The sequence below is a fragment of the Falco punctatus genome (assembly GCF_963210335.1).
Source record: "Falco punctatus genome assembly, chromosome: 10".
NCBI classification, from domain to species: Eukaryota; Metazoa; Chordata; class Aves; order Falconiformes; family Falconidae; genus Falco; species Falco punctatus.
In genome coordinates this window covers 9,321,478-9,348,334 of record NC_137590.1, presented here as the reverse complement: position 1 = coordinate 9,348,334, position 26,857 = coordinate 9,321,478, and the positions used below count along the sequence as shown (strand labels likewise).

The 26,857-nt window shown below is 39.9% G+C and overlaps 1 protein-coding gene across 5 annotated transcripts in view; it reads right to left on the bottom strand.

Moving 5' to 3' along the window:
* The window catches only part of TSHZ2 (teashirt zinc finger homeobox 2), a 241,459-nt gene that overhangs the window by 57,041 nt on the left and 157,561 nt on the right, over nt 1–26,857 (bottom strand). Inside the window, exon 3 of one of the 5 annotated variants that reach the window (XM_080405240.1) lies at nt 1–26,857. This exon is cut by the window's left edge and continues 14,442 nt beyond it. The exons of the other annotated variants lie outside the window; for them this stretch is intronic. The gene's annotated coding sequence lies outside the window, so the exon portion shown is untranslated. 5 annotated transcript variants of the gene reach the window in all.

The window sequence follows — 26,857 nt, the reverse complement described above, 5'->3', positions numbered from 1 at the left end:
TGTTTGTGAAGACGAATACAAGTTTGTTACGCTCCTGACATACTATCAATTTGTCAGCCTATCCTTTTGCACTTTGCAGCAGCAAATATGGCTTTGTGTAGCAACAGAAGGACCATCTTTCATTTCAGCTGAAGGCCACATTCTGCAGTTCAGTGAAATGTTTTAGACAAATGCTCTTCATAAAATAAGGCAAATGTGTCTTTTTTTTTTAGTTCATAGGAGGTCAGCTGTTATTCTCTGTCAATGGATTATTATCAAAGATAAAACCTTAACAAGCATTTTCTTTTTCTACTCATTTTTAGGGTCATATTACAATCCATTGAAGTTTTGTGAATCTGAAGAAAAAAATCAGCGACAGGACTCACCATCTGTTGCATAATGAAAGAGACATGTGGATAATAGAACGTCAGTTGAAAGGGTTGCAAGTGATCAAATGTTGTTCAGCACCTCAATAATATTTCCTCAGAAAAAAGGCTTGCTTCAGATATTTCAGCGTTGCAAGTTTTTGTTTGTTTTGTTGTTGATTCCTTAGCTGGGAGTGGAATTTAATATATATTACATTATATATACACATATATATGGCTGTGGATTTCTCAAAAGTGGCTATCTATGACAGCAGTCATAGATACGGACAGCTGCTCCCTTTGCTTTTGAAGTTCAGGGGCTATGGAGAATGTACATGTACAGCTCATTTTTATAGATGTGGGGCTGAATTCTTAATTTAAGTCCAAATGCACAGCTCACACAACCCTATCTTACTAGTGTTCTTTCTTTGACATGAATAAAGAGCTGCGGGTCAATCCTTCAAAATATTCCAAAGTAAAAGGTAGACCTGAACAGACTCAAGGCCAAAATGGTTTTCCCAGATGCTTTTGCAATTTTGGAAGAAAAAAAGAATACAAACTGCTTTAATATTTGATAAACCCATCACCTGATGGGAAGCCACTCTCCTGTAATGAATCCACAAACTATGCTTTACCATATATCCCTTAAGGCTACTGTGGAAATATTTTCTATGATGTTCTCTCAGAACAAGAACTGAAGTTATATGAATCATAACTATCATTCCTAAGATGTCAGAGAGCTTATTAAAAAAATAGACAACACTAAATACTAATGCAAATAGCACTTCGGTCCGTTGAAAAGATGCCATGTTTCCATTTCTATTTTAAACAGTATTTTATCTAGCTAGCAGTGTGTCTTTCCAAACTTGTTCTCTCACAAACCATATTGTGCAAGGCCTACATATTAAAAAACTTTTTCACAGATATAAATCATAGCTTTTATAGTTCCACCAGAAACAAATCTGAACAATGGAGATACCAAAATATGGACAAAGTTATGACAGAATGACTCACTGCATCTATCTATATCTTAAATTTTTCCTTTACATGTTCCAAACATTTCTGTCCTCAACCATTTTGCAAGAAGATGCACCCATCTGCAAAGCATTCAGTTCTAAAAAACTTTCCTTCATACAGTAGTCAGGTTCTATTTATATTAAACACATTTTACTAATTTTCCCTTTCCTTCTGTAGAAACCTTGATAAGGAAAAACCTTCTCCTTGAATATTCAATCATTCAAATTAACGGGCATTTTCTTCGAATGTTGTTGTTTTCCCCCCCCATGAGTACTGTCAGATCAAAAGTTCACAGAAGTATTCTGGTGCAATTTGTAGATCAACTGTACCGAACAGTGTGCCTTGCTACATTTCTAATGGGTTACAATTGAAATGCTACATTTTCATTTTCGACTGACAATGAAAAACACCAAGTAATATTCTAAGGCCAAAAATTATTGCTGGAACTTATGAGCAAGTCATTTCCTAACAGCTTTGTTCCTTGAATACTGTCTTATCAAACGTGCCCAGGATTTTATTGAAGTGAACTGTTCTAATGAAAAAGAGCATTTGATGAACAGGCAAGGCTGCAAACTCAATTCCACCCCCCTGCTTTCCAGTTGGTTTCATCAGTAAAATAACCAGAAGCACCCAGGTGACCACAGATGAAAATATCCAAGTAGGAGTTCTTTAGGATGACTTGGGCTTTTTTATTTTATTTTTTTTTTTAAATTTTAAAATTGTTCTTAAACTAGTCTTCTAAATATGGATGAAGACATCTGATTTCTTTCCAGAAATACTGAGCCTAGAGCAGAATACACACAAGTCTTGTATGTCCTCAAACTATCTGCTCCAATTTTTTAAAGTTCTTAAGAAATAACATTTTAATACCAAATTCTGATGTTCCATATGTTGGAAGTGAGCTTACCAATTATTACTGTTTTATTAGATTTAGTTTCCTCTTTGATCTCCTGTAACACTGTGCACTCAATATCTTTTTCTCCAATCCAGATGCTCAGAGTTTCACCCTACTAATATAGTTGTAGTCCTATTACTTGGAATTTCTGTACTTTTGATCTCACTGGTAGAGACAGAGACATAATTACAGTAACAGATCAGGCTGCCTGCCAGTATCAATGGTAAATAACACTGAATGACTCATAGTTTCACAGTTATAACGTGGTTTACACATTTTGGTATGCAGCTGCCCAACAGACTTAGCCAGAATGTATACACAAGTGCCAAATCCTTCAGAGATTTTTTTTTTTTTTCCCCTTCAGAGCAGGGGACCCTTTCTCTGGCAAAGAGAAATCAAAAATCAAGACAGGCCAGACTCTTGGAAAATGAGTTTCCTTATCAAAAAATAAAATAAGAAAAACCAAACCCAGGAAAACCATCCACTTGAGAACCAAGTTCAGGCCCCACATCGATGGGTGTGATTCCCTAGCATCGCAAACCCTGCTCTAGTCTGAGCAGGTTAGGGTTCAACCTTCAGTTTGTCCATCAGAAGTGGGACGAGGACTACTCGTTCTTCCATGCTGTCCTGCAGCATGTGTGCGGGGGAAGCACAACACACGGCTGCAGGCTGGAAAGCAAAGTGCCCGTGTCCTGGGGGGGGGCGGAACAGCCCGCTTCCAGAGCGAGCCATTTGGTGCCGGCTGGGCATTTTAACCACCCCCCCACGCCTGCTGCTACAGCACTTTTCAAGACTGCCTTTGTGCCTTTCTGCAGAGCTCATTGATCATAAGCCCTTCTTGAACCAGTTCTCAGATCACAGACCAAACAAAAATCCATAGGGCCACGTGTCGACATGCAAGTGCAGTATGCACGCGGTTCCTAGCCCTAGCAGTGAGAATTACCAGCTTGCTCTGCTTTCCGGGCTTGCTTTCCCATTCTCCTTCAGCATCTATTGTTTGCTCGGTGTAGCTTAAATACTAATAGGAAACCATCTTGGGACTTTTATCAACAAGTCCTCTTTAAAACTAAACTGTTCCATCAGCTCCTAAAGAAAGTGAACATGTGTGTCTTAAGTCCTTAAAAGAAATCTTTGAAACATTATCTTGATGAAACATTAAACCAAAAAGAATTAAGAATTTATGTGACTGGTGTTTATAATATCCATTTAAACAATGTTGTCAATTAAACATTATTATGATCTCTAAACTGAGATACTATCTCTGCTTTTTCCAAAGCAGCAGAAACGCACATGCTAACGCAGTACAAGGAACTCTAAGTTTATGACCAGCAACAGCTGTAGTGCAACATGCAAAGATAACTCAAATCTCATGCTTCGGGGTACAAAAGAGAACACTGCGAGGGTTAGGAAGGACTTTTTTAGTTCCGGTACAGAACCCCGTATAATAAGCTAGGTATACTATGAGGGTAGGAAGAGTCTGTCACATTATGAAGCAACGGATACATGAGAGAAGCTTTGTGGAGTAATTGAAAAAAACCAAACAAACGACCATAGATATATCCCCATGAGATTTACTGCACACCTCTGTGTTCCCACACATACATGCTTACATTCAGCATTGTGAGATACAGCTAATATATGTCACATTAGGAGGATTATTAAACCTTCTCTATGATGTTTGAATAAGGGTATAATCATATATACACAATCCATAAATTTATACATATCTGTGCAGATGTGTGTGCATATATATATGTGTGTGTCATAAAATGCACATACTGGCTACTAAACACACACATCTATAAGTAAGCACCAGAGAAAGTTTGATGAAGCAACCTAAAAAGTAGGTTACATTTTGTCAGGTCTTACAATCCCATTTCCCTGCACTTTCCATTTTGCTGATAGCCAGTAATGACCAGGTTAATTAAAATGGTCCAAAAACCCTGGGTGCTTGCCGGAGGGCAGCAGCATAGCGAGAGTCTGCCCTTGCTGGCACTGCTCTGCTACTCGGTGGCCCACGCCACTTACTACCGAGCAGCAGCAGGAGAGGGAGAAGTTTTCCTTCCAAGGGATTCACAAGCACAATAAGATATTTACTGTATTTATCGCAGAGATCAAACCCACACACAGATGTCACATTTCTTGAATTCCATCAGTAGATCAGACAAGCAGTCTCTGGAAAGAGGACATTGCAGCCAGAAAGTTCAGAGTGTGCAGGCGTTGGAGGGCCATTCCTGCTCCGCTTTCTGTCATGCACCCTGAGCCTTTGTTGTCTCCGCAATGCTGATAAATCAATCCATCAAAAAATTTCCTCAGTGAAACTCAATCAAGAAAGGTCATGTCAGCGGGAGAGGAACAGATTAAATTAGCATCAAATTAGACATGGAAAGTGAGTTCTGTCAAAATCATCACAGCGCTCAGCACAATTAGAATATGTTAATTATGCATTTCATTAAGGTAGTGCTCTTTGAATGCGAGATGAAATGTCAGTGGTGTAGGCATCCGAAAAAAGGAAGATTGCCAGGCACAACTTTCTCTAGACAATGTGTGACACCTTCATTAACATCAAGAATCACAAGTCTGTCTTGACTTTTTTGTAAAGTATTAAACCGTTAACTGTTTGCTGGCACTTGGAGGAGGGAGAGCCATCCGCATCCCCCTCTCGCTCGGCTCTGCCAACAGCTTGCTTGCCCTGCCAGGAGCCCTGGGGACTGCCATGAGTGTCCGGTGGGTGCTGCAAAGGTAGCTGCGATTTAATGAAGCCTTTGCTGATGTGCTGAGGATAATGTGGCTGCCCTACGGGTACAGATCTGGTGGGGTTGCAGTGTGGCTGAGCTACCATGGCAAAGAGGGGGTAAGATAAGGAAAGGCAGAGGGAGGGATGGAAGGAGGGGAAAGGGTGGAACAATTTTTTTTTTGCCTCTGGTTGCAAGATATAATCAACCTAAAGGGGAGAGCGAGAAGGAAAAAAAAAAAAAAAAAAATGGGGCAGCAGAGATTTGCAAACCTACATTTGACAAACCCTAATTCGGGAAATTATTTTGTATATCAAACATCTTTGATTCCTAATGATGAGCTGTTTTTCAAAGAGAAAAATGATCCCTCGTGAGCCTGGGAGGGAACTGTAGCTTCATAAAATACTACTTACAGGCTTTATTAGATGCACTATCAGATATTAGGTTCAGGGAGGATTAAGAGAAATTACATACTTTCTAGAAACATGAGAAAACCTGCCAAGTTCTGGTGACTTGGTTGGAGCCTTCTGTGCTCTCTTGGGGCCCACAGGTGGGGGACAGTTACGGACAGTCAAGCTTTCTAATCATCACCTCACTTGTACTTTGCCTAAAATGAGGATATCAAAGCCAGTAGCTTTGAAATTGTGCCCATTCGCTCTGAAAGGAAGAGGCAGCGGCTTGCAGAGCTCTTCAGCACTCAGATCAGCTAGATGGTACCGAAGTTACTGGTGCACCTCATTTCCACAACCCAGCAAGCTTGTGTTGTCCTACTGCCACGGATAGCAACGGGAACAAAAACGGGACTGCCCAGCACAAAAGAAGTCTGCAAGCTGTGATCAATGCCCAAGACTTTAGTTTTAAGACACTTTGGAAATTAAAAAAGCCTCACTTTGAAAGTGTAAATTTACTTTCTGGTACCTCTCACCTTTCTTTTTGTTACTTACAAGGATGTGGTGAAAATACAATGTTGCGGTATCTCTAGTTACAGAACAATACCCTGAGTCTAATGTGATGTGCAGACCAAGCACTGTTCAACAGAAAAGCATGCTGTGTGAAATAAATTTTATCTATACAAGGGTGCTGCGCATACGGTATGTGGTACAGGTCGTAAATGGATGCGCAAACATGCACCTTCATTGATACAGATGCAAACAGGCAGTTGTGTGCACACTTGAGTACTTGCAGAAACAACCACACGTTTTACCTGAACATTTCCACATCTAACCCATCCCTTGGCTATTTGTTTCTCTCCCTGGCTACAAACTTCAGTCTACTGATGGTACTTAAAACACCAAAGGACTGAGAAAGGGGTTACTGTGAATAAAGGAAATTTCAGCATGTTTTTAATGACCTTTTCTTTGGTTTATTATAGCTTTTGTAAATCCTGCCGGAGAACTCAAAGTTGCCAAATCTCCTCTCCAAAGATACATACTGCAGCTTCCAATGCCCTCGGGACTCCGTTTTAATATAACAGGTTCCAATACAGTCAAAAAATGCCAGCAAGTGAGTAGGAGCCAGAGTCTACTTCAGCACACTTGGCTGGCCTCACAACTTTCTGAAATCTCTGTTTTCACTGGAGCTAGAAAAAACAGATTTTTATCATTTGAAAGAAAAACTTGAGTCCCAGAGCAAACAAGCTTTAAGATGATGTTAATTCTGCTCACTAGCTCAGAGACAAGATGACTAAAGATAACCTGCAGTGGGCTTAGTCCTATCAGACACAGCAGCATGCGTGCAGAGCCCTGCCTCAGCTCCCGAGCAGGAGCACTGATGCCCACCTGGAGATTGCAATGGGAAATGACTTCAGTGTAATGAATTTGTTACATCATCAGTGACCTAAGGCACACATTGTTACTTTATGCATAGGTGATGCCTCTGCTTGCTGAGCTCACCGAACCACAAGGCACTTCGCTGTTCTCCCTTGACCTCACCACATCCCGCCTTGCCCACAAGCACTTTTATGTTTATCAAGAACCTAAATAAATAAATAAATAAGGAAAATTCACGGCACGAGACAAAACTGACTCCACCCTAATGACAGCTACCACGTAATAGCATCTCTCAATTTCCTCTACGCAACTGGGCTTAACAGTTTAATAATTACAGGCCAAATCTAGTCATGATACAGTTTCACTGAAGACAGTGATATAAATCCTGGAATAAATATGATCTAAGTAAAGCTATGCATGTTTCATTCAGTGTTCAAATTATTATTAGTATCATCCATTTTGGGCTGCCTAAAGAAAAAAGTTAAGGTCATGAAAACTAGAAAGAAACAGTATCCACTTGTATTTCATTTTAGGACAAACAGGACAACTCGTGGAAATCAATAGGTTTAGTTTACAGTGTTTTTTTTAATTTTTTTAATAGCTAGAAATATTTCTTCAAAAGTAGAGTTCAGTGTTAATTCCAGAAAAAATAATAATTAAGCACCTTGACAGAATACCTTCTGGGGTCTGTGGACAAACTGCATTTTTCCATCTGTACACTACTGGCCTCCAAAATTTTCACTCATCCTTGGCTTAACACTTCTTTTGTAGTAATAGGGGTCTGATCATATGCTTTGTTTCATCATTTATATGTCAGTATGACTGCTGGGGTTATAGGGCTATAAATTAACATAATTGAATGATGAATCAAGCTCATTTATTTTTACTTTCCTTCATGATAGGAGGAAAAATATAAAGCTAAAATAAGTTTCAACCATGATCTTTCAAAAATTAGCTTTCCACCTTTAATACACACTAGAATCAGAGTTCCTTTCGTCTGAAAATAGAGAATTAAACCCTTACTTGCCACCTATCCTGATGAAGGATGGTATGTTAATGGATAGTTTTTGCAAGCAAGATGGGCCATTTTGTCTATCTAATGATTTCTATGAAAGGAAAAAACCTAAATACATATCTACAGGTGCCTCACTTGTAGGCAGCAGTAAACTGCATCAGACCATTTGCTTCATACAGCATAATTTACTTAATTCCCAACCTGGGAAAATAACTTTGAAAGCCAGACAATATGGAAAATACTTTTTATACTAAAAAGGAGATAAGTGAAAGTTATGGATATTAGCTCGTCTTAGTAGCTGTTTTGTTTTGTTGCATGAACAACTTAGCAATTTACAGTTACAAATTACAGAATTCAAAGAATGGCTTGGGTTGTACTGGACCTTAAAGATCATCTAGTTCCATATCTTCCACTAGGGACACCTTCCACTAGAAAGTCACATTCCACCTGGCCTAATGCTCATACTTCTTCCAGTTAACTTAAGAAATTAACTTGGAAGATTTAGTTGTTGCTACTAGACATTTTTTCTTCATTTATTTAATCTTGGGGGAAAAAAAAAATCAATGAAAATTTGTATTTTTCATTTAAAAGTGCATAGGAAATGCTGCATGAATTTTGTGTTGTTTCATATTACAAGTTTTCATTTCATTGTGATTTTAACAACTGCAGCTTTTTTTTTTTCCCTCCAAAACTACATTGAACCTATACTGCTGAACAGAAATTGAGAACCAGAAATTCCTGGTAATGTTATTACCTGATAATATTTGTTTGGGCTGAAACCGTACTTTCAAACTGAAACAAATAACCAATTTTCTAGAATTAATTTCACATAAATACCAACTTGGCTGTTTCAAAATAAACATAGTGTCTCAAATTTAATTTCTATTAGGGAGAAGCCTTTTTAAATTTGTTGTATCCCCAGCAGAAAAATATTATCTCTTCCTCATCCTTCCAGCCACTACATGGCATTGTACAAAAGAAATGGAGACATGCCCTCTGCTCTTTGGATTTTACAATCTGGTTATATGTGACATGCCTGACAGAGAGAGATGCCACTGCGTGAGTTAACGGGAGAGATGCAAAGTGTTTAGAAGATCCAGAGAGAGATTTACATGTATAAATAGTTATTTTAAGAAAACATCTCATTCATTTACACAACTGTGGCAGTCCTCTTTAAATTCGGTAAACTGTTCTGCCCTATGGTGAAATATATGACAGAAGAATTTAAATCAGAAGAAACATAATTGGTTAATCAGAGTTTAAGGAAAATCCACTGCTTCTTAATAAGAGCCGGGTTGCCGATTGCCAAAGCCTGCGCACGGCTGTGGCGAGTGGGTTAGAAATGCACCTGCAGGAGCGGCATGCATCGCACAGCACGACTGCTACTGCACTCAGCAGCAAAATCAGCCTGGAAATAGCTAATTTTGCTATTCAGTGAGTGACCTGAAGACAATTCTTGTCCCAAAGAGCTCAATTTAGTATAATGACAAACCACATAGTAGACAAACAGCCAGGGGGGCAGTGGGTAACAGTCTGAGCGGGGACGTTGGCATAAATATTTTTCAGGCAAGGATAAGAGAAGCCACAGGTGACTGATAAACGCCGTGGATGCACTGTCACTCTCAAATGCACAGGGGAAGCTGATAAAGCATCAGAAACAACTGACAGGTTGCTGGTATGGACAGGACACCACAAAGATGTCCCAAAACGTACCGAGAACAAATGATGTTGAACCCAGTTGGCAAATGGAGCCATGGATGACATTTATCAGTTGCACCCAACTGGATTCATTAATATCTTTGTCTTAAAATCTGTAAAACAGGCCCTTGTTCAAAGCCAGCCCCCACTCCCCGCTGCACTTTCCTTTATCAATGCAAAAATCCTAAGGCCTCGGTGCAATCCCAGTAATCACGGTCACAAGCACAGGATATATTTGCAGGGATGGAAGTCTCTTAAGTTGCTTTGTTAAATGCAAGACTTGGAACAGGTCTCCTCATTTCAGACCTTGACCACTGCGAGTCAGAGCAGCCCGGAGCTGAGTTCAGGAGAACAATTACTTCCACGACACTTTCATGCTACACTTATCACATGTCTCTCGACTCACAAAAGCATCTTCTTTTCACAACAACACTGGAGCAAATTGCTATGCCTTTGTTGCCAGGCAAACTCCCTGCACTATTTTCTCCCTTGCCAGTCTCCCCAGTCTCCAGCCTGCTGGGGTATTAGGATGTACTCTGAAATCAAGAGCAACTACTCTCAAAGCCAATCCACAAATAGCCCGGAGTTCACCGCACTCCGAACTGCTGTAGATGCCTGTTTCTTTGAGCCATGTTTCTGTTTGGATACACAAAGGAGGCTTTAAAGTTTCTCATGCAGCTATTCAATCCCCTCCATGAGGGGAACATTCCTGTTAATGAATTATTTTGTCAATCCCTTCTCTTACAGAAGTGCTGGCAAGGTTCAGACAGTGATGCAGGACACTGGAGCTGTCTTTTTTTTTTTTTTTTCTTGTTTGAAAACTTCTTTTCCCCTTTTGCAGTGGAAATTAGATTTTTAACTAAGGCAGTCTTTTGGTAGAAAGGTATCTGCTTGCTGTAGAAGTTTTTTACTTTTCAGTAAAAGGCCCCACACATTCAATCTCAAATGTCTGGTGTTGCGAAAAGAAAAATATCTGAGAAATAAAATTTCATTGGAAATTCTAATGAAAGCTTGTTTTTTTGTAAAAACAGGCCACAGAAATTAAAAGAATTTTCAAATTAATGAAACAAATACTCAACACAGTAGAAAAAATACCCAGCTACCTGCAAGAGAGTAAATACAAATATATTCACTTACTAACCTAGTTTAAAGCTAAGAAAAGGGCTTTATATAGATTGAAAATATACAGGATTATTTGGTTGTCTAGTTGAACAAGCCATCTAATTTCATCCATTAACATCCTTATATGATACAAACACACTAAATAATGTTCACATAAATGAGCTGCATTGCTTTGCCACACATAAACATGTAAACACTGCTTCAGACACGCACACATATGTAAGTACACACAATATACCAGTTCTAAACTGTGTCTTCGCAATAGTTTCCCTATAATCTAGCTTGATTTTCTATATATATATGCTTCAAAAGGGCTGTTAATCCTGTTCTGAAGAAAAAAAAAAACACACTCAGGAGTGCACTTGAGACTTTTGTTTCCATCACCTTCATAACTAGGAACTATATCTCATTTTAATATAATGTTATTATTTTACTGCTAAGTTTGGTCAACAAATATATGCTTTCTCAGCTAGACTAAGAAGCTGGCTCTCACGTAGAGATGCCTACACACAGCAATCAAAGCATGTCTCAGTATTTTTGATAAGCTGAATGTGTCAAGTTCTTTAAACTTCACAGCAGAAGGGTGGATTTCCAGCCTTCAGGTCATTTCTGCTGGGTCTCTAAATTCTGTGTAGAAATCTACACACACTTGAAACATGGACATTTCCCAGTGACCCAATTAAAGCTGCATATAAGAATAAAATATATTCCTTATTCACTTTATTTAGTTTAACTTGCCTTTTTTTTGTTTGCTTTAGTTAATTTATTATTACTTTTATTTATACAGAATAGGATTTTTCCCCATAGCACTGCACTATGAATTTAGCAGAGGTGACAGCCTTTCTATATATCTACTTGTGTCTTAAAGTAGATATAAACCATAGCTATAATCTATATGCTTTGCTCCCACAGGGTTTTCTTTATATCTGACTGTATTAAAATGGATTCTGTTGGACTGAAACCCCTTAACCTGCAGATTCATTTTGCTCCTATGTAGCAACTTTTTCTCCTCGTTATCCACTGCTCCATCAAGTCCTGTGTCACCTTGCAGTGCTCACCAAATGTATTTTTCATCTTTGCTTGGATCATTGGTACAAATATTATAGTCAATACAGCTTCGAAAGAGGAAGCATTCCAGTGGTATGTCCTATTAACAATGCACTGAGAGATTCAATGGCAAGCCAGTATTTAAAACATCTAACACATATTTAAATACCTAATGAGGCAAAGCATCAGGTGGACCAAGTCAAATGTCCTGGACAAATCCAGGTACGTTGTGTTGTCCCAGTTACCTTTCTCAAGCAGATATGTAATCCTGTCAAAAAGACAGTATGTTTGTTTGACAAGATTTATATTCCTTGAAACCCTGCTGGCTGTCATTAATTGTATTTTACCCTCTAATTTTTTGTTAATAGAGTTCTGAGTTAATCATTATGTCTTACTTGGAAACAAGATCGCCTAAGTGGTCCTTTTTAAAATACAGGTTACAGGTTGAAATTCTCTAAGGGACATTTAGAATCCTTACAAGAATGATTTCATGTAGTAAAAGTGAAATCTTGGTCTTACTCAAGTAAATGGTAAAACCCTGATTGGCTTCAGTAGTGAAGGAAAGAGTTCACTGAAAAGTGAAAACTGAAAAGCTAAAAAAATAACTGAAAATACGAATGCTAAGTTTAGCTTAACACTAAAAAAGAACACTAAATGGCAAGTGTTATTTGCCTCAAGATCTTTCCAGCTGTGAAATGAAATGTCAAAATTTTTGGAGAAAGCAGAAAAAAATAGTTGAAAATCCAATTTCTCATTGAAAAATGCTTTACGTAGGAAATTTTCAATCAGCAAAATTTATACTACTGTCTCTAACCACTGCTAGCGCAATTCTTGTTTGAATCGCCTTGCAGTTATCTAAGTGTACCCCATACAGCAATAGCAATCTGTAGAGATGAGGTTTACAGCAGATGGGGATCATAATTACTAAACGAATTGATTCCCCCCTTAACTCTCAGCAGCAGTTTGAGTTACCTACAGGTAATTTTCGAGGTAAGCAAATTACGTGATTGATACAGGGATGTTACCCGATCAGGCATTGAGGGAGAGGCAGTTTATCTGACTAAGTGGTGATGGGCTTCAAAATTATCTTAATTTTGTAGATATCCATAGTACAGTCTTGCTTTGTATGCTCAACACTTACCTCCTGAATACCCAAGAGGTATTTGATACCCTATAGCTCTGGGTCTTACAAATCCAGAATGGTAGCCTTGTTTCCCAAGAGTTTTTGATACATGGGTAGTATTTGTCATCGGATACAATTCAACCGTAACAGCTGTTACAGGCTCACCGAATCAGAATAGAAGGTAATTTGGAGCACAACAAAAAGAGATAGTGCTTATTTTTAATACTACTCTGCATACAAGAAATAGAAAAAAGTAGGAGTCTGGAGTAGTTAAAAGAAATAAAATAGTCTGAGTGATAGTTTTAAACATGTTACTTGAGCATCCAGCTGTCTCAGCTTTGTGCTGTATGCTCTTGAACTGCTGGAGCAGCAAACTGGAGGAAGATACATGCTACCTATAGAAATTTGCTTAAATATATATGTAAACATATACCTACATGCATGTATATATTTATATGCACACATGGTTTTGGTTGAGGATTTTTCTTAGGTATCACCAGGATCACCTTCAAAAAAAAAAAAATAATCTCTACAGCAAGACATCTGCACTTGCTATTCCAGATACAGTCAGACACCTGAGAGAGCATAAATTCCCCTGAATATATGTATTGTTTTAACATTTATTTCCTCACCTTCTCCAAATGCCTGCTCATCTGAATTTACAATATATTGGCAGCCGTGCTGTATTTTGTGTGTGCGTGCATGGTTCTCCTTCAGTACACTATAGCAGATTAGTGCTCATTCGCCTCTTTTCCTTGCTTCTCTTCAGATCGTTACACATGACAAAACAACTGTCCTAATTACAGCAAGTGTTCCCAGCTCTGTCACCGTGACAATTACTGCAATGAGGGCTCAATATCTGCAGCAGACAGTAAAGTATTACTGCAGTTGTGTTTGATAGTGCTCAATTGTCCCCTTGAGAATTTTTCAGATCAGGCTTTTTTCCGTGGGGGTAAGGACTTCCCCCTTACTCTGCCCCCTTGCTCTGCCCACAGTGTGTTTGCTAACAGGGTTCAAAAGTTTAAGGCAAGGGGATGTAATGCAGAAAACACAGAAGTTTGTTTTTAAAGGAGAGGACCATTTGCAGATATGGGGTGTTTTTTTCCTACGTGGGCTGGACAGAACAGCTTTGTTGCCAATGAAGGAGAAAACGGATATTGGCCAGAGTGGTTGCAAACTGACCTTCTTTCTGAGTCTGCAGGTCTCTATAATACCAATATTTTTGTGATACTTCCCTCCTTCCTCTGCTTTGCATTTGCAGGCTGATAAGCTGATATTGCTCCAAATGGGGCAAAAGACCTGAATCCAATAATACGACATCCCCTTCTGGAATCACATCCCTGCCATCCACGCATCAGCCTGTCTTCCAGGAAGCCTCTTAGCGGGCTGGTGTGCCTGCAGCAGCAACGCTGTTGTTCCTCTAGGATTTCTTGTTTGTTTGTACGTTCTCAGGAACCAATACATTCAGAGTCTCCAACCCATTTTAAGGTATGGCCCCACTTGTGACAGTTCACTCTCCACTTACGTTGAACACCTTTAACCCCACTTGCCTCCCTCATCAGCCTCTGCAATCTCAGCTAATCAGGCAGGGGATTTTAGCTGTTTCCAAAGGCAATATCATGACCTACACTACATTCACTTTATCCTGAGTGATGAAAGCGGTGTGCTCTGCATTTATAGTTCATTATGCTCCTGAAGTTGATTCATTCAGATGTTCTCCTTGGAAAACCCATAAACAATGCAGAACCAGGACCTGTCTAGCTATCTCATTTGACCAGAAACAGGAACACAAGGTCCTAATACTGAATATTGATCATGGAAGACTAATGCTGCCACAGTTAACTTGGCATGTACTGACCGGTGTACTTAAAGTCTGGATTTCTAATTTTCCTTGGTCAGGAGTAAAGCAGTATCTTATTTATCAGATAACATCTTTATTATAAACACCTCGCACAGCCTTTCCACTTCAGCCCACATGGGTTTCTTCTGCTCTTGGCATGGATCAATGAAGTCAATATTTCTGACTGCAAAGCTTTCTATGACTTACACATATTTAAAAGGATAAATCCCAATCAACAACTCCTCTGCCTGAACACAACCATTATAATCCTTATCTTTGATCCTTTGGGCTACAGCAAGCAGGGAAAGGAAGAAGTACATCTTTCCAGCTCTCAGGAAATAGTTATGATGACAGCAGGAGATAAACAACGTTGCCTGGATTTGCTGGTTGGAATTTCTCCAGCAAAACCAGTAAGTGGTGCTACAGTTTCACAAGTACAAACTGGCCAGCAAGACAGTTATTAGCAACAGGTATTAACAACAGCATTCATAGCCCTTATGAACCAAAATGTCAAAATGCCCTGTAGTCAGGCTCCTGAACCTCTACAACCTAAGACAGATGTTAGGAAATTTGTTTCCATATGGGGAAACTGAGGCATATTAGAATAATATATTAATAATAATATTATCATCAAAGAAAGGGGAAGAGAGTCAGAGCCTCAGCCATGGATTTTCCATCTAGCACAGCTATACCTCTTACCAGATGAGGTTAAGTCACATAAATCAAGATGGGGAGTTGCCTAAGTTATGTTTAGGGAGTTGAATTCAATTACTATAAGGCTTGTTCTAGTCTTGTGAATTTAGTATACTACAACCATCCTTTCTTCAGCATATGGAGGCCAAAAAAGCTCAAAGAAAGCACATTTCAACTGGACTACTTTTGAGGGTTAAGTTGTTGGCCAACCCTACATTTTACAGCTACACCAGCAAACCCCACTAATACAGATGCAGCTTGTCCTGCCAAGAGTGTTTTTTAGCAGCTACATTTTTACTAGCTCCCTCAATGAAATAAGCTGTATCAGGAAAATCACTTTTTTTTTTAATACAGCTAAACCTGTGCTGAAGGTTGTGCCAATATAGAAGTGTTATTAAAAAAAAAAAAAAGATAGAAAAAAGAAAGAATGACGCCCCTAATCAAAATTACTATGCTGGCAAAAGGTTTTACTGTAGACCTGATTCTAAAGGTTCCTTCAGAAAAATATTAACAGAAGAAAAGTCAAATGGGGAAAAGAGGAAGAAGAAGAGGGTAGAAAGACAGGGCGAAGAGTGAAAAGAATTCCTTTTCACCCAATAGTCAAAGTGTTCTCTCTGAAGTTTTTGCTTTGCTCTAGAAACAGCTAAACAACTTCAAAAGACGTGTTTGTTTTATTGAGAGATCTAATAGATCTTTTGATATAGTGCCATATGTCCCAATTCTGCTCTCACTTATAGTCAGGAGTGAATTGTCCGAGTTCAGAGAGCGCCTTCATGAGAAAATGACATGTTAAAAGGACCAGGGCCGAGTCCTCATCAAATCTTTAATCGGAGCTTAAAACTCAGTTTAGTATTTGCCAAAAGGGCTAGCAGGCAGAGCCCAGGAAACTCTCGACAGGCGCTCACCTGGTTTTGGTTTGCAGCACGCAGAGTCACCAGAGCAGCACTTCAGTTCCTTTTTCAACTAAGGAAAGCGCTTGGAAGGAACAAAAGTACAGTAACTGCAATTGTAATCAGTTTTGCTCTTTTTCTTTTCCAGTGTCTCAATTTTGCATACAGTTTACACATTTTTACTTGGGGAAACTTTCTCTTCTGAAGAGAGCTTACAAAATGGCCTGTGATAAAGTTATTTCACACATATTGCACTGGCACTTTCTATACTACATAACTATCAGCATCTTAACATTGGGGCATCTCTTCACTATTTGCATTTATAGCAGACTTTGGAAGATTGAGTTATAAAAAAAGAGGCTGTCTTTGACTCATGCTTAGTCTAAACTGCTCAACGAGGTAACAGTTTTCAAAACTGCAACCATAAACCAGATAGTCCTTTAAAAAAGAAAAAGAAACAGCAGAGAAATAAAATCGTATGGACATCTTGTGCGGAGATTATTTTTTAATGTGCATATGTAAAGCACCCAGCAAAACGGATGCTTCTGTTGCCTTTGGCCACTACTATAATACGAACTATTATAATAATATATCACTCACTACATACAGTCAGAAAACTACAAACCTGAAAGGAGAGAGGCAAAGCACTCCATTGTGAATAAAGCCTTGTCAGTGAAAAGCTTTTTTAACCTAATCTCTGTTCTTATCCCCAGTAATGAATTCTACCACTGGAGCTACAGAGAGCAGTCTTACACAAGCCATAAAAGGAGAAATTCTAGTTGATTTTTCAGCTCTACTACTTGTTGCTTTCTCTTTCCATTCATTAGAAATTGGCAGATCACAGATCCAATCAAACAGACTTTGTTGCCAGCCCTCTTTTGCCTTAATAAGATGTTATGGTCTCAGAAACATTCCTTATGACATAGAAAAATGTTTCCTCTTTTGTTTAAATACCAAAATGCTTGTTGATTATAATGATGTAACCCGATAATGCTCACATGCTGCACAGACCAAGTTTCTTTGTAACGCAATTCAGTCAGAAACACAGTTTCTCAGAAATTAATTTATTATGAAGGTGGCCTGAATTGAGCATGAACTTTTACATCTGTTTCGGGGTTGAAAGACAAAGAGAGAGGAGGAAAATAAAGCCAGCAACACTGCCTTAGCAAAGCAGATTATATGCAATGGGCTTTGCTGTCCCCCTTGCAAACGCGTTGCTCACGCCAGAGTCACGCAGGACAGAGGGCGCCGAGCCACACGCTAAGCCGTGCTGCTCAGCTGCCTGCCAGAAGCTCCTCTTGCATTTAGGGGGAAAAAAAATTATATATTTTTGAGGTCTAAACTGCAGAAGGAAGGTAAGGATTTAACAAAGTAAGTCAGACCGTGCTTAATTTTAAGGAAATGAACATTTTCAATAAACTTGATAGACCCTAGCCACATGTTGAACATTATGCATGGTGCTGGCTTTCTACGGCTACTAAATAAAAAAATGCTTTTATGGACACCTGTTGCAGATAATACTTCCTTCTGGCAACGTGAGCACCAATTCCTTCTCCATCCCACACATGGTGTGTGCCTTTGTGTGTGTTTGCAGATGCACCTCTCCCCAATTTCTATTTATTTGTCTTAATAGCGTGGGCAGAAACTGAATCCAGATATTTTGGCTCCTTTAGCTCTGCTTTGCAACTCTTTTATCTTGCTTCTGAACCTCCTTTACAAAGAAGCGTGATGGCGCAGCTACATGACCCAACTGTTGCTGAGGCTTTGAGTGGAATTAGGTAAGAAAGAGAAACTCTGAAATGGAGGAAGAAATCCAAACCTCACTAAAGGACTTTATTCTGCCTGTGACTTGGATTGCACCTCAATAATCACAGGGTGTCATTCGGAGAGGCTCCAACAGTGCATCCAAGCAAAGTTATTTGTAATAAACGATTAACAGGGAACAATGGCCTGACCCAAAACTTATTAAAATATATATCATGAATAATATATGGGAATTGAAAAGTATAAGTGAAATAGTGGATGTAGACACAATAAAAAAGCTTTTGAAAATTCCCTCAAGTAAAATACATATTTTCAAAACTGCAAGTTTTATCCATTTTTTTCCTGAAAGTCACATCCCTCTATGACCTCAGGGTACAACAAATACATTAGACATAGATCATTTCTAAGTGTTTTTGGCCTTTTCTAGAAAAACATCAATTTTTGCAATTTGCAAGTACTTTTTCTGGCCACACACAAACCTCCTGCTCCACCTCAAAATGCACTCTTGACTTCTTTCCCAATACTTAAGCGACGCAAGCTTTTGAGAAAAACTAAGTGTAACATTGCAAGCTACACAGGTATTCGGTCATGAGAATTTTGCAAATCAGCAAGAGCAGGATTGCATACTCCTCTGTTACCTTAGGCACATATAAAAAGGGGTAAGCCTGACCCAATAGGATGCCAGCCAGAACTTATCCAAACCCCTTGAAATTCAGGGAGTGCGGTGCCAAGCTAATAAACCCTGTTTTCCATCAGATGTATTACGTAGGGCTCAGCACCATGCCAACGCAGCCACCTGGCTTTTTGTTGGCTTGGAGCTTGAGCAGAGAAATCCTGCCCAAAATACCATGCAAAACTATCCAAAGAGAAGCCATATCACCTTTTGCAATTAACTCTTGTCATGCTCTGAATTTTTATTAGCACAGAGATGACTCATCTGGGCAGAATGGCTGAGATGCTGAAAAACAACTAGGTTGAAATGAATGCAAGCAAAGTTCTTAAATACTTTCAGAGTCCTGAAAACAAGTCTTGTTTATTGGTGTCAGAGAATGACATTGTTTGTTGCATCTCCTGCACACCCTATTTCATCAAATAACTATGGGCACCATTTTCAGGTTTTAATACCCAACACAGCCACTAACTTTCCTTTCCCTTGCACACTCCTCAGGTGAGAATAACAGTGCTTCCTTTCTTCCAGCCACGTGGACTGCTAGTTTTGCTGGAGAGGATTGCTTCTCATTGCTCACCTGTACTGCACTAAAAGCAATGGGAATGCAATCACAGCTGGGGTTTCAAGGTGTTACATTAGTGAAGCAGCAGCGAAAGGGAAAAGGCAGCCAAGTTGTCTTTCAAACTCCTTTCAGAATCCAGAACACCAGAAATAAATCCAAGGTCCTTTTATGAACAGAATCCAAGTGTTCTCACTTGACCACTATGAGTGGACCAAGTAATTTTATTGCTAATTTTGCCTAAAGTCACTTTTGGTCCATTTCCCCCCATCTTAGTAATTTATTACTCTTCTTATTCTTTTCATGGTGATGGTCTCTGCTTTTAGCAAGGTATTATCTTAGAAAGAACACAGCAAGGGGACACTTGTTTCTGGGGAGAAATATCCATGGCTGCTTCTCAGGGCTGGGGTATCTCACGTGTTTCTTGTTTCTGTTGCATGGCTGTTTGCAGCACCTGTAATGCTGTTTGTGCTGCCTTGGCTACAGCAGAGGCATTCACATAAATGTGGCTACTCCAGCCCCAAGACTTAATTCAGACATGCTGTTTTGGCATACCTTATCTCTGTGTTCAGCATCAGTACAAATCACCTCTGGAACCTTCTGCTTTCAGTGTAGCGCATTAATATAATAATGCTACCCCCCAAAAAAATTCAATGCGAGGCAAAACCTACATGACTTTTCAGAACAAAGAAGTCAATTGACTTCTTCAAAACCGTCAACAACCATGCAGCCAGAAGCAACCCTACAGCATCAACTTGACTGGTTAGAACTTAAAAACACTACTACAAAAATAGGCTAATACTGCTCAGAAGTTCCATATAAGAAAGAAAACAAACCTGAACCTGTTGCAAAAGGCCAGTTTGAGGAGAACAGCAGTCAGAGGAAGGCTTGCTGGAGCTCTCAGGAAGGGCACAAACTCTGTTCCCCATGTGTGAAGCAGGTGCAGGATATTTTGCTCAGCCCTAAGAACTTGCCCAAGATAAATAAATTCCCAAGCACACCCAGAACCTATAGCAGCTGTTCAGTGAAAACCAGCATTTTTGCAAAGTGCTAAGCACATGTGGTAGTGAAAGGCAGAGAAATTCCTAATGGGACAGATTCCTGCTTGTAAATACCTTTTAGGAAGAGAGTAGAAAACAAAACCTTCAAATGGCTAATAAATAAATAAACTAACAAACTATAACCACTTGAAAGTGACTTTTTAAAGCTTTTAAAATACTGCTGCTGAGCTTAAAATGAAAGAAAGCATCATACTTGCAAGAAAAAATACAGTTTTAAAAAAATGTTTGTCTAATAGAGAACCTGTTTCTCTAATTAAGCAATTAAGGTTCAGCAAGCAGATGTTATCATCACATAAAGGTCATTTTAAATGAAGAGAGGATGAAAAACACTGTTGTTGGAGAGTTTTATGAATGATCATCTTATGATTGGTGGCTGCTGGTTTGAAATGAAATGAGATGAGAATTGCTAGATAGTATGTTTGGGTTTTCTTCTGTTTAAAGTCAGACTTGGTAACAGTGGGGTCTGCTCCCTGTGCCAGCAGAGCTCTTGCTGGTCTGCGATGCTGACTCCTTCTCCTCCCCATGTAACTCATAATGAAGTCACACTGAACTAAATCTAGGGAAGCTATTCTGGATTCACACCCATGGAAATGATAAGGGAATCAGTGCAGTTGCCTTGCTCTGTGAGTGCTGGAAAATGCGTTACTAGTGCCACAGTGTTTGCCCCCTGTTCTAAATCCCCCCTTGCTTTCACCAGTGCTGCACTGCCGTGGGGCTCTTTCCTGCTGGTATGGGATTGCTGGTCAACGCTGGTCTGCTGTTTGGCGCCTGGGATGGCCAGGGGGCTGAGCTCCCCTCTGCACAGCACTGGCCCCATCCACTCTGCACACCACCAGCAGTCCCAGGCATTGCCTGGGGGAAGCCCGGGAGCATGCTGAGGCTGGACAAACTCAAGACAGCAGTGTGCCTGCAGCCTGGCCCTATGTGGTGTCAGTAATGTGGCACTAGGGGCTTGCCTGGATCTGTCATTTCAGGAATTTGGGTGAGCCCTGGCTCTACAGAGCACACCCGATCTTAACCCCCACGGTCCCTTTTGGACTGTCTCTAGCTCAGAGATTTTGTCTATTTCTGGTGGGAAAGGGGATGAGCATAATCTCAATCACTTCTGGGAGAGCTTCCAGCCAACCTGATGGCACCTGGTTTCTGCCTCCTTAGAGCAGAATGCAGCAAGACGAATGGGTCAGCCATCCACTTGCATCTTTTAGCTACAGCTCATCATAACTGAGCATTAACTCTAAGATGCAGCATAAACGCTATTATTCTATAGGCACATCAAAAGAAAAAGGAAGCACAAGCAGAGGCTGGGGGATCTGAACAGGTTTAAATGGAACTGATGTGATAATTAACATCCATTGAGGGATCTGGGGGCAAGAAGAGGGACAAAACATAAAAACATTTTCCACCTTTATTTTAAGTTCTTTTGACAGATGGAAATATTTTCTGTTATGTTACTTGTGGTTTGGGTAATGAGATTAGGCCTTGCATAGCAGGAAGCAGAATTAACTTTGTTTACTTAAAGTGACACCGTCAGCTTGGAAAATCACATTTCCATCTGAAATGCACTGCCTACTATCATTACAAATAGCCCTTGAGATCATGATAACTAAAGGAGATTAGAGATGAAAAAAAACATGTTTCTCCCTCTCTCTCTCTCTTCGAAAAAATCCGCTTGGCTCACACTGCAGTTGAGAGCACTCCCTGCAGCCACGTTCCCCACTCATCTCCCTGCGACCCAGCTCCTCTATGCCCCTACACCTGAAATGCAGTTAGATGCAGGCAGGGAGCAACAGGCTGGGGGGGAGAGGGGGAAAAGGGATGAAACCCCAGCTGGCTGATCTCAGGCATCCTGAAAAAATATCCCCCTGAAGGCAAATGGTGTGGCAGAAAAAAAGCGAAATGCAGCAGCGTTTTAAAATGTTTAACATCAGGTATATACAGGACTGGGCACTCTTAAAAAATTAAGAGTTGAATTTTTGGAAGCTGACTGATTAAAAAAGTCCTTTAACATTGGCCCTTAAGCGTACTTCCACTGACTGTGGCTATAAAAAGGCTGGGCGTTTTCAGTTGCTGCAACACACAGGCAACAGGATGAATCTTTAGGAAGGGAAGACAGGGAAAGGCTTTACAATAGGCTATTTCCGAAATGACCAGTTTATGCACTGGAGTGCACATGTGTTAAATGACTAGGTTGGACATACAGGAGGGAGGACTGAAAGGGGAAAAGGCATTCTGCATCTTCCCTGCTGTACCTACAAAATATCATCACAGTTATACTGGCAAGAAGGGTTTGTACAGAAGAGTTCCCATGATGAAGCCTCACAGAGAATATGTCTGTGATGCTTCTCCCTCCTCCTTTGCCTGCCAAAGCCAAGCACAGCGACTTGTCCACGTGGTATTTTATGTACTCGTGACCCCTGTAATGTTTACAAATCGAGGAAATGCCTGATATCTGGCACAGGCATTACTGCTTCATGTCAAAAAGAGTGACAGGTAAAGAGTAAAATCTGGACCCAGCACAGAGATGGATCCAAAATATATAAATAACCAATTAAGAGAAAAGATTAATAAAAATATTGTAACAGATCCCAATCTGCTGTTGAGTACCAATTGCCAGTAATAATCTCTATGGTAACTGAACTCTCTTTGGCCTCTCTCTGTATTCAACTAGTGTTTTATGGTTTTTTTTTTCCCCTTCCCCTATTTTCATGGAAAGTTTTCAAAACTAGTTTAAATATTATGATATTTTCCTCTTCAAGTGCTAACTGGGGAAAGTATTCACTTTGTCTGTTTCAGTCTTAAGAGTTTCATCTCTTAAGCAGATTTCCCCTTCCTTAGATGACTGCCTTGGAGGTGACTTTTTTGAGGGCACTTTGCAGAAGTTCTGTTCAAGCACAAAGTAGGTGAGGGAGGTTTTCAAAACTGAAGAGGTTAAAATATTGCCCAGCAACTAGAAAAACTGACTAAGAAGAAGGAAAAAAATAGACAAAATAAAGATGTTTCTTTCAGAAACTACTTATGTACCTGGGGAAATGTAAGCTTTTTTGATTTTTTTGTTGTTATGACCTGGCTGCACATGTCTCTTCTTGCCAGCCGCTCTCTTGTAATCTCAGCAACTTCTGGGCTACGGTTTGATACCTGGGTGTTCCCTTTTCCCAGCCTGCTCTTGCACATACTTTGGCTACTGGATCCAAAAGAAGGTACTAACTTCAGAAACAGCATCATGCAGTAAATATTTGCTGCGTTACATCAACAGACAAAACAAAATATTTAAAGGAGAACATGCAGAATGACATGAAAGCTGTCATCCTATGCGAACATGTAACACCCAGGGTGTTTTGCTAAACTTTTCATCACTATAATACAAGTAATTAGATAAGATAACTTTTACAGTAGAAGTATCATATCTTTAGACATTTCATTCTGGCTTTTTTTCCTGCAACTGTTTTGGCAAAAGATCCCAAACTAGAAAGCTTGGCTTTGGATGTGATCTATGAATGAAGAGATGTTCTAACAGCCTTGCTCCACAGCAAGGGATGAGAGTTTGCTAATTGCCCCCCCAGCTCATGGATTTACTCATCTGACTCAAGTCTAGTGGAGACCCATCTGCCAGACCATCCACTGGTTTGTAATGAATGCCACCCAAGGAAATCTGTGCTGATAAAAAGCACAGAATCACCCCCGCTCAGCTGTAAAGAAGGACAGAGGGGCTGGATAACTCCGTTTTGGGAAACGGCATGTTTTGAGCAGAGGATTAACTTCCAGGCTTAGGAGAACTTGGATGCCTCAGAAGGGAACCTATAAAGCTTGGGTGGGAGGGTGCTGCTTACAGACAGACCTAGGCAACAGGCAGATGCTGAGAGCAGGTTGATCTCTTATTGTAGGGTATCTCTCTCTGGGGCTCTGGGAATCTACTCAGCTGAAACAGAGCTACTCAGTTATTTCTACTCTGTTAAAACAGTTATTCCTTTCAGGGTTCATAGTCTAGGAGATTTCTAGGAAGGTGAATCTGTAAACTTTGTTTAAAACCTATTAGAATGTGCTCATCTAAAACACTTTTGCATTGACTTATGGGTTTCTTTGGATTTAGAGCACTCAGCCAGGGTGTAAGAGGACTCAAACCTAATTTTTCCAACCTCTATTTGGTCTTTGAAGCTTCACAAAAGTGGATCTCAAATGGAAAGAGAAGAAATGACCATGGGCATGGTCATGGGCACAATTCTACTGCCTTGTGCAGGTGGATTGCCTGGGGGAGGTAGACCCTGCGATTTTACTCCCAAGGATGCTCAATGCATTTTTGCCTCATGGCTTTAGTTCAAACAAAACAGTCCTCAGAGCATGGACTGACATTTACCCTTTCCAGTCAAATGGAGTAACCACTAGGCTAAAATGTTGTATTTCTGTTCCCTCTCCCCACCCCAACAAATCTTGAACTCCTGTTTTGAAAAGCTTCAGAAAGGGCAATGTGAGAAGCGCTCCTGCTTTGTCTCAGGTCTTTTTCAAGAAACAGAGAACAAAATTTAGGTGTTGAAGGATCATGTAAAATCCTTATTGATGGTTCATGTTTGGAGAGGCTATATAAATTAGATTCATGTTCTGCAACTCTTGCCCCTTTATAAAACAGCCCAAACCAAGACCTTGGATCTGAAATTGTGGAGTGTTTTGAAAATATGGAGCTGGATTCAGATCCAGATCTGAATTTCCTAGTGGTTGCCTGTCTTCCATCTGTTTGTATCTGGATGTCTCATAGGATATAAGCAGCAGTTCTGTAGTGTCACACATGAATAAAGTGGATAATTATAAAATTAAAAGATATAACATGCTTCTAGGGGAGATAAGACTACAATTAAAGAGTATAAACAAAACTGAGTTTGATGTACAGACTGATATATTTATTCATTAAATATAATAACATAAACAAGACTATTAACTGTCATATTATAATGATACTGTACCCTGCAAATCATACTTGGGAAAAAGTCCTATTGACTTCAATAGCAATGTCACATAAATTTAAATCATGACTGCAGTAAAACAATATGTCATCATTCTTATTCATGATTATTTGTTGCACATACCCCAAAATTTTACACAAAATACCTGTAACTTACTGAACTGAGTCTGAGCCCAAATGCTTTATCTGCAAAGCTAAAGAAACCCGGCAGGGAATGCAGAAACCTGTTCCACAGATAACTGAAATACAGTATTCCCAAGAGGGGAAAACAGCCCAGGCAAGGCTGCTGTTTATCCCATCTCTCTAGAAAACACTGGACATATTTTTGCTCAGGAGATGGCAAAATCTGGGCAAATGCCACTTCGTATCAGCAGTGTTAAGATCAGATTCTGACCTTTTTTTAAACATTGTTAACAGTCAGCAACAGTGGAACCCTTAAAGCAAAAATTTCCGTCTAGAAAGTATGCATTAACTAGCTTGGGGTAAGTAAAAAGCCAGTCTGGAAGGGAAAAAGTGTTTCAAGAATTCTCCCTTGTTGTACACAGCATCTGTGCCAAGAAGATGTAAAACAGGACCATTTTGAGTCATAACAATTTATCCACCCTTTGCACAGCCTCTTTGCTCATACAGGGCACAAGGCAGGGGAGAAGCAGCTCGTGCAAGATCTCTAGTGTGAACAACACAAACTTAAAATCTTAAAAGGGGACTCACCCCAAATTTGTGAACTGCGCTGAACTGTGAATTATTATGTCAAATGTTTCATTGTAAAAGTCCTCATTAAATTCTTTGGCGTTCACCACACGCTCAGCGTAACTTGAAGTGCTGAGAAAACGAACGCTTACTGTGCCATGACAAAGGCCAATGGTTGCCTCTTTACTGAGCTTGATACATATGGTGAAAACATATTGACTAATTACTTGCCATTTTCAAAAACTGAAAACACTCCAAAGTCAGGCCCAAGATAATAGAACAAGATACAGTATGAAGAATAAAGACTGGGAGAATAGAGAGGAAGAACAGTGTAACTCTGTTACTGCTAATCCCTTATTCAACATTTGCTTTGATATATGCATACCGAGGAATAATACAGCATCTCCCTGTTTCAAACTGCTTAATGAAAATTGGTAAATTAATGCACCTCATTAATACATCTGTTCAAAGTAGAGACTAGCTGAAGTAGCAAAGATAAAATCCAGAACCAGACTTCTCCCAGACAGTAGCATGCCATGGCCAATAATTTGCCCAGGGCTTCAGTTTTGCCATGCTCAGTTTTCTGCAGTTGTGCAACTTGTTCTGGTGTTTGCCAGGTGCCCCCCAGGAGAGGGAGCTGGGCTCTGCTGTTGAGGGAAATATATTAAAGGGGTCCAAGGCAGTGTGGCAAGTAAGACACCAAGACACGCTTCTCACTCTAGTTTTCCAAATGCCATCTCTGATACAAATAGTCCCTTACAGCAGCCTAGCCTGAGCTGCCTCAGAGAAGTCCCTTGTACACAGCCTTCAGAGTGAGCCTCTTTAATGCCATCTGATTTCCAGCACCTCTCCTCCAAGTCATGACAAATTGGCCCACTCATCTGCTTAGGAATCTTCCCTAAGTAGTGGGACGAACATTTGACAAGTTAATTTCAAGGTAGCTCATGGAGTAGGAGCAACGTAAAGCTACACAA